Genomic DNA, 12,873 nt, shown 5'->3' on the forward strand with positions numbered 1-12,873 from the left:
AGAGGTGAATCAACTTTGCTCAGAGACACTTTTCCTAATTTCAAATGACATTATTACTGCCGACATTATTGCCAAGGAGATTTCAAATTATTTAAGCTACAAGAGACATTGAAGGAGCACCAATCTAAACCGGAAGATGCACCATTTACAATATCTGAAGGTGTATTGTTTCGGAAAGATAGAGTAATATTAATAAAATTGGTCCATTATTGGACATGATAAATTTTCCAGTAAACGCATTCCTTTTGCCAGTGTTTCGCCCCAGTGTGCCAATTTGGGCTCATCAGCTGGTAACTAGCACACCTACCAAGACATATGGTTAGTGCATACTGTGGAGGCCACTGCACAGGCTACTTATAGCCACCGGCAGTGTCAATGCACTATGAGAGACTTTGTCTCTTTTTCAAAAATCGATGCTTGCTAGAACATCAGATGTTACAGAGCCTACGCAGTGGCCTTCACGGTATGCACTACGCATACATCTTGGTAGGTGTGCTAGTTACCAACTGATGAGCTCAAATTAGCATACTGGGGCAAAATGCTGGCATCAGGAATGAGTTAGCTGGAAAATGTATAATGTCCAATAACAGACTGATTTTATTGGTATTATAAATGTACTAATTCGAGACAAATATTACAGGTTCCCTACAGGAATCGGTTTCTGTAAAATTGAAAGATAGAGTTGTCTCAGAAACTCTATTCATAATGAATTGCATACCATCCACACTGGCATAACAAAACGAAACAGCTAGGTACGTGTTATGTATAATGGAAAGGAATTGATCATGACATTTTGAACACCTAGTGAAGAGCTGTGAGGAATGTTCAAAAGTTTTGAAGAATCTACCAAAGTTGTCGTACATCCATGGGATGAGCCAGAAATCAAGTGGGAGCATGTCCTTCTAGATACATTGGTCGATTTGAAAATTTCTATTTTTAGGGTGCACTGTAACTTTAATGATTTTCAGCCTGTTGAACACAAATTATAACCCCTATAACACTATAACATCCCTGTGAAAAAGCTAATTAAACAAAGATATCAGGTTTGTTATACTGTTGTAGGTGTTACAATTAGTCTTCAACAAACTAAAAAGCAATAAAAATACATTAACTGAGTTGACATTGGAAAGTATGGCTTTAATTTTTAACAAACTAGCATGCATTGATGTTAAATCAAAATGGGCAGAAATTGGTGGTGGAGAGCACAAAAATTTATAGACAACAAAAAGTACCTGAGTCTGAGGACTTTATCTGGAGGGTGGAGGGGATGGGGGGAGGAGGTTAGAAGAGGACATCAAAACTGAAACCCAAAAATAAGCTACAAAATGGTAATTTTTTAACGCTCTCTAAGCGAATTTTGATAGAGACATAAAGGTTGAGTCTACCAACTTTAGTGCAGTAATAATAGTACCAGTACTGTACAATAAAAATTTCACCAAAGGAGCAATAATTACACATTAGATAGAAGTTCAGTGTAATTATACAATGAAAATATCATTTATTATCTGACTACATACTAACAAAGGAACAGACACTAGATAGAACCCCCCTGATACATTTACTGAATAATACTGCCAGACTGAAGAATGCCTGCGGCAAGCAGGTTAATCATAATCATACCTCAGTGTCCATGACCTTGGCAAAAATATACCGCTGCTACCCTTCCTCACAGCACTTGCTACATGCTGCTATGTGAGTCTCCACTACTTGCCGTGGCGCTGTACGAATCAGTTAGCCGCAATGAATGACATTTTGTGCATATTTCTGCCAATTATTTTTCTCAATAATTAAAGAAATTAAAGGAAAGAATTATGTGGAAAACAATAGGGATTGTACAAATTGTTTTGTTTTATAATTCCTAGTTTTATGTGATTTTGTAAATAACTGTTAGGTTCTTCAGTCTGCCAAAACTAAAAACGTCATGTGGCTAAAATGGAATTAAATATTTTTCTCCACAAAGTGGGGGAGCAACTGTCCCCCCATTCCCCCACTAATCGCTGCTATTGCACACTAGTACTGCTAGCATACTGTCAGAGGTGCTGTTCTCAACTGATCTTTCGTCAGAGTACAGAATATTTTGTACTCGATCATAATCATGCTCTTTTTACAATACTATATTATTGTCTAAACCGCAATGTTTAAAAAACATTCAGCGTACAGTTTAAAGGGTTCACCGTATGCAGAATAAATGAGAAAAAAATATAATGTTCCGGGCAGAACCGTATATCTGTCAAACCTGGTACCAGAACAATGCTGAAGTATGGCAGTTTAGTATAGGATTAGGATCATGGCACTACCTTGTGAAGGTAGATTCAGGACAGCTCCTCAAACACCACATCAATCAACTGAGCTCAACTCGAGTGCCTCCACTTAGTTTCCTTTGAGGACTCTCCATATAGTCATTGTGAAAGCTCAGACAATTCCAGTTACCAATCAGTCACATTTGGTGTGCCAAGATTCCAAAGGACGGACAGACGGGACTTCATAGGTACCAGCTGAAGTACCAGATCCAATACCAGATAGATTAGCCCCAGAAGAAGACTCTCAATCAGGGCCATCATGTCATTCTGAATGTAACAGACAAACTCCCATATATCCTGACTGACTGACTGACTGACTGACTGACTGACTGACTGACTGACTGACTGACTGATTCAACATCGCCGAGCAAATCTACTGGACATAAAGAAATGAAACTTTGGGGATACCTTTATATTAAGATGTAGGTGCTTGCTAAGAGAGGATTTTTAGACATTCCGTCGCTAAGGGGGTGAAAAGGGGGTGAAATTTTAAAATGAGTGTATCTATAACTCAAAACTTTTAAAGATCATAGATGTAAAAATTGGTATTTAGAATCTCCTTTAAAAATAAAGAAATACGTATTTTTGTTATTGGAAAATCCCAATAGCATGGGTGGAAAAGGTGAAAAAGGGATTGAATGCCTTTAATGAGAATACTTATATCTCAGAAACTGAAGATATTACAGACCTGAAAATTGGTATTTGGGATCTCCTTTGAAAATAAAGAAACACGTATTTTTTGTTTTTGAAAAATCTAATAATGTGGGTTAAACAAGAGTGATAAATTGGGGTGAACTTTTAGAAAGACTATATCTACAGCATATCTCAGAAACGAAAAATGTTACAGACGTAAAAATTGGTATTTGGAATCTCCTGTAAAAGTAAAGAAACATAGGTGATTTGGTTTTGGAGACTCCACTTAAGGGGAACTAAAAAGGGGATAAAATTTTAAAATGAGCATTTCTACAGTATATCTCAAAAACGTAACATGTTACCGAAGTGAAAAATAGTATTTTTTTATCTCTGTTAAAAATAAAGGAACATGTATTTTTTGTTTTCTGAAAAACCACTTGGGTGGAGGGGTAAAAGTGACTGAAAATGGGGTTGAATTCTTTTGATGATGATGATGATGCTTGTTGTTTTAAGGGGCCTAACATTGAATTCTTTTAATTAGGATACTGATATCTCAAAAGCTGAAGATGTTACAGATGTAAAATTTGGTATTTGGAATTTCCTTTAAAAATAAAGAAATACATACTTTTTGTTTTCGGAAATCCACCTAAAGGGAGGCGGGAAATTGAAAAATTAGTTGAATTATTTGTATGAGGATACTATTATCTCAAAAATGAAACATTATGCAGATGTGAAAATTGGTATTTGGAATCTGCTTTAAAATTAAACAAACACGTATTCTCGGAAAATCCAATGAAGGGGGGGGGGGGGAGGGTGAAAAATTGAAAAATTAATTGAATTAACTTTATGAGGATACTTACATCTAATAAAAACTAATGTTGTTACAGACGTAAACATTGATATTTGGATCTCCTTTAAAAACAAAGAAAAAAGCGTTTTTGGGCAAAATAATTTTGGGAGGCGGGGGTGACAAGGAGTTGAATTCCTTTTATATGGACATATATCTCAAAAACTGAAGATGTTAGAGTCGTGATAATTGGTATTTAGAAGATCCTTTAATATTAAAGAGACAAGTATTTTTAACGGGAAATTCACTTAAGGGGGAGGGTAGTGTGAAAGGAAGTGAAAAAAAAGTGAATTCTTTTTATGGGGATACTTATATCTCAGAACTGAAGGTAGCAGATGTGAACATTGGTATTTGGAATCTCCTTTAAACATAAGGAAACACACCTTCTGTTTTTTTGGGATGGGGGGGGGGGGGTAAATCAACTTAACGGCAGTGGGGTGAAAAAGGAGTTGAGACCAATTGATTTTACTGTTCATAATGTACTTATTCTGATCATAAACTGATCATTTTTAATCTTTCCTGGTTTTGTTTTCAAGCACTCTTTTCTTTTTGAGTACATAAAGTTAGATTACAGTAGATTCTCCTGGCATATAAATAAAAATTTAAACACGTTTGAAATAAACAATATGAATGATATTGACCGTGCAATTGTTCACCTATAATAAGGTCAATAATTCACGGAAGTATATCATTCGTGTCGCCAGAAATTTCGCGCACTTTCCTACGCGCGACGATGGTGCTGGTCACATTGTCAGCAATGGCAATGGCAGAGGATGTAATTTACCGCTAAGTAGTGGTCTTGCATCTTGCTGTGGGTTCCAGACCATCAATAGTAGTAGTAATAATAATAATAATAATAATAATAATAATAATAATAATAATAGCCAGGCTCAGTGGCTCAGATGGTTGAGGCACTGGCCTTCTGACCCCAACTTGGCAGGTTCGATCCTGGCTCAGTCCGGCGGTATTTGAAGGTGCTCAAATACGTCAGCCTCGTGTCGGTAGATTTACTGGCATGTAAAAGAACTCCTGCGGGACTAATTTCTGGCACCTTGACGTCTCCGAAAACCGTAAATGTAGTTAGTGGGATGTAAAGTCAATAAAATTATTATTATTAAAATTAATAATAATAACCTAAATTCAACTAATATCACCCACCCTAATAATAATAATCATAATAATAATGTTCTGGACCGTCGTAAAAATGTGCGGACCATGTTGGAAACGGGTCCTGGCCGGGTAATGACTACGATTGCAGTCCGGCCGCGGGTTCAGTACCGCCAAGGCACCCAAGACGACACCACGCCGGATCTCCTCAAGGATTTGATCCATATTAAAATGCTTATAGGAAAAGATGGCAAAGATTTAGGGACCCAACTGGCAGGGTGGAATACCTGGACCTAGCCCAGGAAGTACGAAATCGATTGCTGGAAAGAAAGATTGAAAAGTTGGGAGGAACTTTGCTGTAATATCTCAGAAAACGAGTCAGATCACGAATTTTGGCGGATTCTCTTGGAAAACAAGTTAGATCGTGAATTTCGGCGGATTATATATAAAATGTTAAGCATTAAATTATAAATTTCAATATAATACCGTAGCGAAGCACGGGTATCTTGCTAGTCTATATATATAAAAGAATTTGTCCTGACTGACTGACTGATTGACTGACTGACTGACTGACTTACTGACTGACTGATTCATCATCGCCGAGCCAAAACTACTGGACATAAAGAAATGAAATTTTGGGGATACATTCATATTAACATGTAGATGCTTGCTAAGGGTGGATTTTTGGATATTCCGTCGCTAAGGGGGTTAAAAGGGGCGTTAATTTTTAAAATGAGTGTATCTATATCTCAATACTTTATAGGTTTACAGATGTAAAAATTGGCATTTAGAATATCCTTTGAAAATAAAGAAACACGTATTTTTTTCTTTTTGGAAAATCCCAATAGGAGGGGTGGAAAAGGGTGAAAAGGGGTTGAATGCATTTAATAAGGCTACTTGTATTTCAGAAACTGAAAATATTACAGACCTGAAAATTGGTATTTGGGATCTCCTTTTTTTTTAAAAAACAGTTATTTTTTCGTTTTTGGAAAATCCAAATAATGGGGGCTGAAAAGGGGCTGAATTTTGAAAATCAGTGTATCTATATGTCATAAATTTTAAAATTTACAGATGTAAAAATTGGTATTTGGAATCTCCTTTAAGAATAAAGAAACATGTATTTTTTAGTTTTTAAAAATCCTAATAGGAGGGGTGAAAAGGGGTGAAAATGGCTGAATGCCTTTAATGAGTACACTTATATCTTGGAAACTGAAGAATTACAGACCTGAAAATTGGTATTTGGGGTCTCCTTTAAAAATAAAGAAACATGTACTATTTCTTTCTGGAAAATACAAATAGTGGAGGGGTGAAAAAGGGGGTGAAATTTTAAAATGAGTGTATCTATATCTCAAAATATTAACAATTTAGAGATGTAAAAATTTATATTTAGAATCTCCCTTAAAAATAAAGAAGCATGTATTTTTTTGTTTTCTGAAAATCCCAATAGGAGGGGTGAAAAAGGGTGAATAAGGGGTTGAATGCTTTTAATGCGGATACTTATATCTCAGAAAGTGAAGATATTACAGACCTGAAAATTTGTATATGGGATCTCCTTTAATAATAAAGAAACACGTATTTTTTGTTTTAGGAAAATCCAATTAATGGGGGTTAAACAGGAGTGAGAATTTGGGGTTAATTTTTAGAAAGATTACATCTGCAGTATATCTCAGAAATGTTAAATGTTACAGACATAAACACTGATATTTAGAATTTGCTTTAAAAGTAAAGAAGCACGTATTCTGGGAAAATCCAATGAAGGGGGGGGGGGGGGGGTGAAAGAATTGAAAAATGAATTGAATTAATTGTATGAGGATACTTTCATCTAATAAAAACTAAAGTTGTTACAGACGTGAAAACTGGTATTTGGATCTCCTTTAAAAACAAACAAAAACACGTTTTTTTGGGGGGATCATCTTGGAGGGCGGGAGTGAAAAGGAGTTAAACTCCTTTCATGAGGACACATATCTCAAAAACTGAAGATGTTGGAGTTGTGATAATTGGTATTTAGAATATTTAGAAACAAGTATTTTTGCCAAAAAATTCACTTAAGGGGGATAGTGTGAAAGGAAGTGAAAAACAGGTAATTATGTTTATGGGGATTCTCATATCTCAAAACTGAATGTAACAGATGTGAACATTGGTATTTGGAATCTTCTTTAAACAAAAAGGAACGCGCCTACTTTTGGGGAGGGAGTGTAAATCAACGGCAGTGGGATGAAAAAAAAGAGGTGAGACCAATTGATTTTACCGTTCATAATGTACTTATATGGAACCTCCGTGGCTCACACGGCAGCGCACCGGCTCTCACCGCTGGGTTCCGTGGTTCAAATCCTGGTCACTCCATGTGAGATTTGTGCTGGACAAAGTGGAGGCGGGACAGGTTTTTCTCCCGGTACTCCGGTTTTCCCTGTCATCATTCATTCCGGCAACACTCTCCAATATCATTTCATTTTATTTGTCATTCATTAATCATTGCCCCAGAGGAGTGCGACAGGCCTCGGCAGCCGGCACAATTCCTATCCTCGCTGCTAGATGGGGGCTTTATTCATTCCATTACTGACCCGGTCGAATGACTGGAAACACGCTGTGGATTTTCAGTGTACTTATTCTGATCATAAACAGATCATTTTTAATCTTTCCTGGGTTCGTTTTGTAGACCCATCTTTTCCTTTGAAGAATGTTCTTAGATTACAGTAGATTCTCCTGGCATATAAATAAAAATTTAAACACATTTGAAATAAACGATAGGAATTGTTCACCTCTATAGTAAGGTCAGTAATGCATGGAAGTATGTTATTCGCATCGCCAGAAATCTTGCGCACTTGCCTAACCGCGACAATGGTGCTGGTCACATTTTCAGCAATGACAATGGCAGCAGATGTAATTTACCACCAAGTAGCCATCTTGCATCCCTCTGTGGGTTCCAGAACAATAATAATAATAATAATAATAATAATAATAATAATAATAATAATAATAATAATAATAATAATAAAATGGGAGGAACTTTGCCGTAATCTCTCAGAAAACGAGTCAGATCACAAATTTTGGCAGATTCTCTCAGAAAACGAGTCAGATAGCGCATTTTGGCAGATTATATATAAAACGTAAAGCATCCAATTATAAATTTCAGGATGATACCATAGCGAAGCACGGGTATCTTGTTAATCTTCAATATAATCAGTTATATTAAAGTGTAGTCTCTCTACAGTTCTGCATAATTATGTCTTTAAAAGAAATAAAACTTCTCATAGGAGACTCAAATTAGTGGGGGAGAACTGTTGTAACTGTTGTAGATATCGCTATCTTGTGATGTGACACGTTGTTCTTTTTTCTTTCTGTTATTATGTTATGAAATAAATGTGTTGTATACTTATTTTCAAAACATAGTAGTTCCATAGTTGGTGGATAGGTTTCTGGGATTTACAAGAATAGAGACATATCGAGTGTTAAAACAAGGGTTAAGATGAATTTGTTGTGATAAATATTGGAATGTTGCAGAACTTGTGCTTATTCATTTTATGATATTTTTATTCTGTGCATGTATTATTTGGTCTTTACAGCTATAAAAGGCATGGGGAGGAATCATAAAAGTCAGGAGAAGCTATCTGGTCAGGAAAGGAGATGGATACTTCTTGCCAGGAGCAATTTGTCTAAGTACTTTTCAATACTAGTAAGTCTGTAGAAATTATTTCAGGAGAGATGGCACCCAATTCAGATTCACAGCATCAAGAGGTCATCATGGGATAACTTGCAGAAGTTAACATGGATGACTTTAAACTCCAGCCTACCTTCGTTGACTCGCAGTAACTGGCGATACTACAGTACCATCGCCTAGAGTATAAGGCATATACCCCATTGCACGTCTCATATGAAGATGTCAAGAGCGTTGTTTGGTATATGGAGCATATTTTTTAAGTAAGTACCATTTTTAAATATGCCCTTTGCAACACTTTGGTAGTCGTTCAAAGCATGCGTACTCAGTACGTACATCTGTGTCATTGGCAGTTACTCGTTTCTGAGTTTGCAGATTTCCTGGCTAATAGCTCACTTCAATTCACAGCAGTTTGTATTTAAATTTCCGGTGACTGTACAGGCCAATTCTTGCATAGAACATATGTCCACACATCGTGCAGCTGAGGGACAGGGGAGATATTGACCGAGTTTTGCAAAGTTTGCGTTCCTGTCACTTCATATCTTCATGCCTGTGGCATTTTTGTTCGAAATGCTGAACTGAGGCACAGACACTTTGCCGCCAAAGTAAACAGCCCTTGGCAAATGTTTCCCAGGTTTGTGGGTTTATTTATGCCATCTTTAAGGTCTGTTTCAGTTGGTCTTTGAAATGTCTCATGGGGGACCTTATACCGCCGTGACATCAAAAAGCTGGAGCGCTTTCACCAGCAAAAACTACGCTCCATCATGAACATCAAGTGAGAAAACTATGTCTCTAATGTTGAAGTTCTAGAGAAAGCTTGTGCTAAGAGTGTAGAAGCATTGGTCATTGCTCATCGCCTCAGATGGGCAGGACATGTGCGCCATATGAATGACACCAGACTACTGCGCTAGATCCTCTGTCGTGAACTTTGCTTCGGTTAAGACCACGGGGTGCCCCCCTGAGACGGTACATCTGTAGGCTAACCACAAATGCCATTACAGAAGTATTCACCCGTATTTATTTGTGTGAATTGAAAATGCTTCCGACACTTGACAGTCCCGCTGAGTGTGAAGTACATGCTGTGATTCGTTTTCTAAATGGAAAAGGTGGGGAAGCTGTTGAAATTCATCGGCAGATTAGTGAAGTGTATGAAGAACACACTATCAGTGAAGGAATGGCAAGAGAATGGGTTAGAGCATTTAAGGAAGTTGATGCAAAGGTTGAAGAAAACAGATGGTTTATGATTTCACCATTAAGTTATGAGTTGCCTGAAATTTCAAGGAGTGTTCTTTATGCAATTGTGTCAGAGCGCTTAGATTATCAGAAGCTGTGCTCACGTGATCCAAAACAAACGGCATGGCATCCTCTCAAGGGGGATTCTTTTGCTTCATGACAATGCGCGACCTCATATGGCTAATTGAATACGAGACCTCATTGCTTCATTTGGTTGGGAACAATTTGATCATTCTCCATATCATGACCTAGTGACTACCACTTGTTCCTGCACTTGAAACAGCATTTAGGAGGTCAATGTCACGACGTTGATGATGATGATGACCTAAAAATGACCGCGTGGCAGTGGCTGACACATCAGGCGGCAGATATCTATGAGGATGGAATTCAGAAGCTGGTTTCACGACATGACAAGTGCCTTAATATGCTTGGAACTTATGTTGAGAAGTAGTTTAAGGTACAGGCTTTCATGTAAAAAGATGAATTATTTAAACAATGGGATCACTTTTTTTCTATATCAAAATGGTACTTACATATATATGAACATACAAAATATCACGGTGGTGGTGACCCGAACTGTGACATTGGTCTTCCTGCCCCAGTCCTCGGACATCCACCCAGAGGTGTTTGGGACCGAACTGGACCAGGTCTGGCAAAGCACCAAGCAGACAGCCAGGAGGGAGAAGAGGCTGAAACCAACTTGTATCTCTTGGATTTTGTCGAGGCCGTGGATGGGAGCACCGGTGTGGATGGGGATGCACCCTACCTTTGTGACTTGGGTCATGCAGCATAGTTTAGTAAGATGGATGCATACGATCAAGGCCATCTACCAGGAATGTCCACCACCACCATGGGCCGACCATTTGGGCAAGGACTGGGATGACATCGAGGGTAATGTGCCCTCATCACCCATTAGTCAAGAACTGGGACACCACCAGAATAAGGATCCAGCAAGGAAACCAGCTGTAGAGAGCAATGACAGGAAGCCACCACCACACCAGGAATGAGAAGGAACTGGCCCAGCAGGAGAAGACCACACACAGGCAACCTACACTTCCACCAAGATAGGTAGATCAACCAGGAGAGGACCCCAGCAGGATCCCACATGAGAATGAACCATCCCCCTTAACGGCTCATGTAGCACTTCTCCTGAGGTGGGGTCAATATCAGAGTTCTTATGGGCTCCCTGACTGATACAATCACTGTTCTGCTGACCACCACTACAAAGCATGTTCGGCACCAAGGGAGGTGTTGGTTGTGTCAACTGCGTGGGAAGCCACTAGGCATCTTATCACAGCTGCCCTGTTTACTGGGCCATGATGTGGGGAGAGAGGAAGGAGGCTTGTTACCATATACTCACTATTGCAATCAGGCCCCCATCTTAGCAGACAAGATGTCATTTTCCGGGATTGGAGACTTGGTACAGGAGACCCCATGGAGATCAGGCTGTATTGCAGGTCTCAGGATTTCTAACAACATGGCTTGGTAGCTGGCAAGGCCTGCACTCTTTACAGCAGTACTGATATAGATGGATCCCCTGAACAATTCAAACACTGCTTGGATACATAATCTTAACAAACACAACCTCTGGAGTATCCGACCCACATTCTTGCACGTGCTATGTAGAACTTGTTAGGTTTTACCTGTAGGAATCTTTCTATTTCTGCTTAAGCAATTTTCTCTTGGCTCTTAATACCTATTTCTAATACTATTTATCTCATTACCATCTCGCCTAATAGCATACTTAGCATAGGAACAGGCACGATAAGAAAACTTAAAAGCTTAGCACAGTCAAGGGCACTTTCATCTGGGTACTGATGTGGCATTATGTGAAGATTGACATATATTTCTAGTGCAGTGTACTGTAGTGTTAAATACTGTAATATAATGTGTTAATATTGTATCCAATAGTTATTGATTTAACCCAAATTCCTCTACATGACAATTGAAGACATTTGTAAACAAAAGTTGTTACAGATACTTCAATGTACTGGTATACCTAAAGTGGAGCAAAACCTGATCATTCTATGATAAGTTAGGAAGGAGTCCTTGGTGAGAAGGAATATACAGTTTTAATTACACACTTTTGATGATTTTTGAATTGACAAGCTTCAATTTTAATATTTATTTCATAGCTCACATGGGTTTTGATGATAGTTAATAGATAGGAGTGCAATTTGTGATTTAATCAATTTATTGGAAATCTTCTGTTCTCTGACTTTTGAGAAGTTTCAATGCTTTTTCCCTATGTTTCTTCTATGGTACATGTGTGTGTGATTATAATGGGTATCTAAAATGTTAATTGGTGTGCAGTTTGTGAGTCAGTGGTCTGAGTAGGAGCTATTATACTTTCCTTGTTCATTGCTTTGGATTTTCCATCAAAAGCAGATTTCACCGAACAGAGTTATATTAAAAAGAACTTGCAGAGTACTGGTATTCATCCCTGCTCTTACTACCTAATCTTCTTGGGCAATGAACCACCTTTTATAGATTCTAAAGTGCTCTACTGGTGCATATTGGCTATCAGTGGTTGGTACAACACTGCTAATGTTTCTGCAGTGCGCTTGGTGCCAGGCAGATCCCTGGACAACAACCTCTGTCGGCATTGCCACGGAGAGAAAGAAACTCTTGGTCATGTCCTGGGATTCTGCACATGCAAGGAGCTCCTAAGAAACACGCAGCACAACCAGATCAGATCCTTCATTGCCAAAGAACTGAGAAAGAAGGGTTTCAATGTACATGAGGAGGTACACGGACTGGCTATAAATGGTAGTTCGCAGAGAATTGACATCATGGCCTTTAAAGACAACAGCTCTCAAGGATTCATATTAGATCCGACTGTCAGGTTCGAGCACCATAGCAGTCAGCCAGAGGAGGTTAATCTAGAAAAGATTAACAAATAAAAACCCACTATCCCTTACTACAAATCTAAATACCACCTTCTGGAAATTGAAATAATAGGGATAATGGTCGGAGCTCGCGGTACCATACCTCGTCACTTCGTCGCCACATGGAAGTGCTTCCAACTCCCAATGAAGTTCATCCCCGAAATCGCGACCCTCGTCCTCCGAGGCTCCATCAAGATCCTGAGGCACCAC

General features: G+C 38.5%; 1 protein-coding gene across 1 annotated transcript in view; it reads right to left on the bottom strand.

Moving 5' to 3' along the window:
• The window catches only part of LOC136866091 (platelet-derived growth factor receptor alpha), a 178,174-nt gene that overhangs the window by 33,500 nt on the left and 131,801 nt on the right, over positions 1 to 12,873 (bottom strand). The gene's annotated exons all lie outside the window — the stretch shown is intronic.

This window comes from Anabrus simplex, chromosome 3 (assembly GCF_040414725.1).
Source record: "Anabrus simplex isolate iqAnaSimp1 chromosome 3, ASM4041472v1, whole genome shotgun sequence".
Taxonomy (NCBI): domain Eukaryota; kingdom Metazoa; phylum Arthropoda; class Insecta; order Orthoptera; family Tettigoniidae; genus Anabrus; species Anabrus simplex.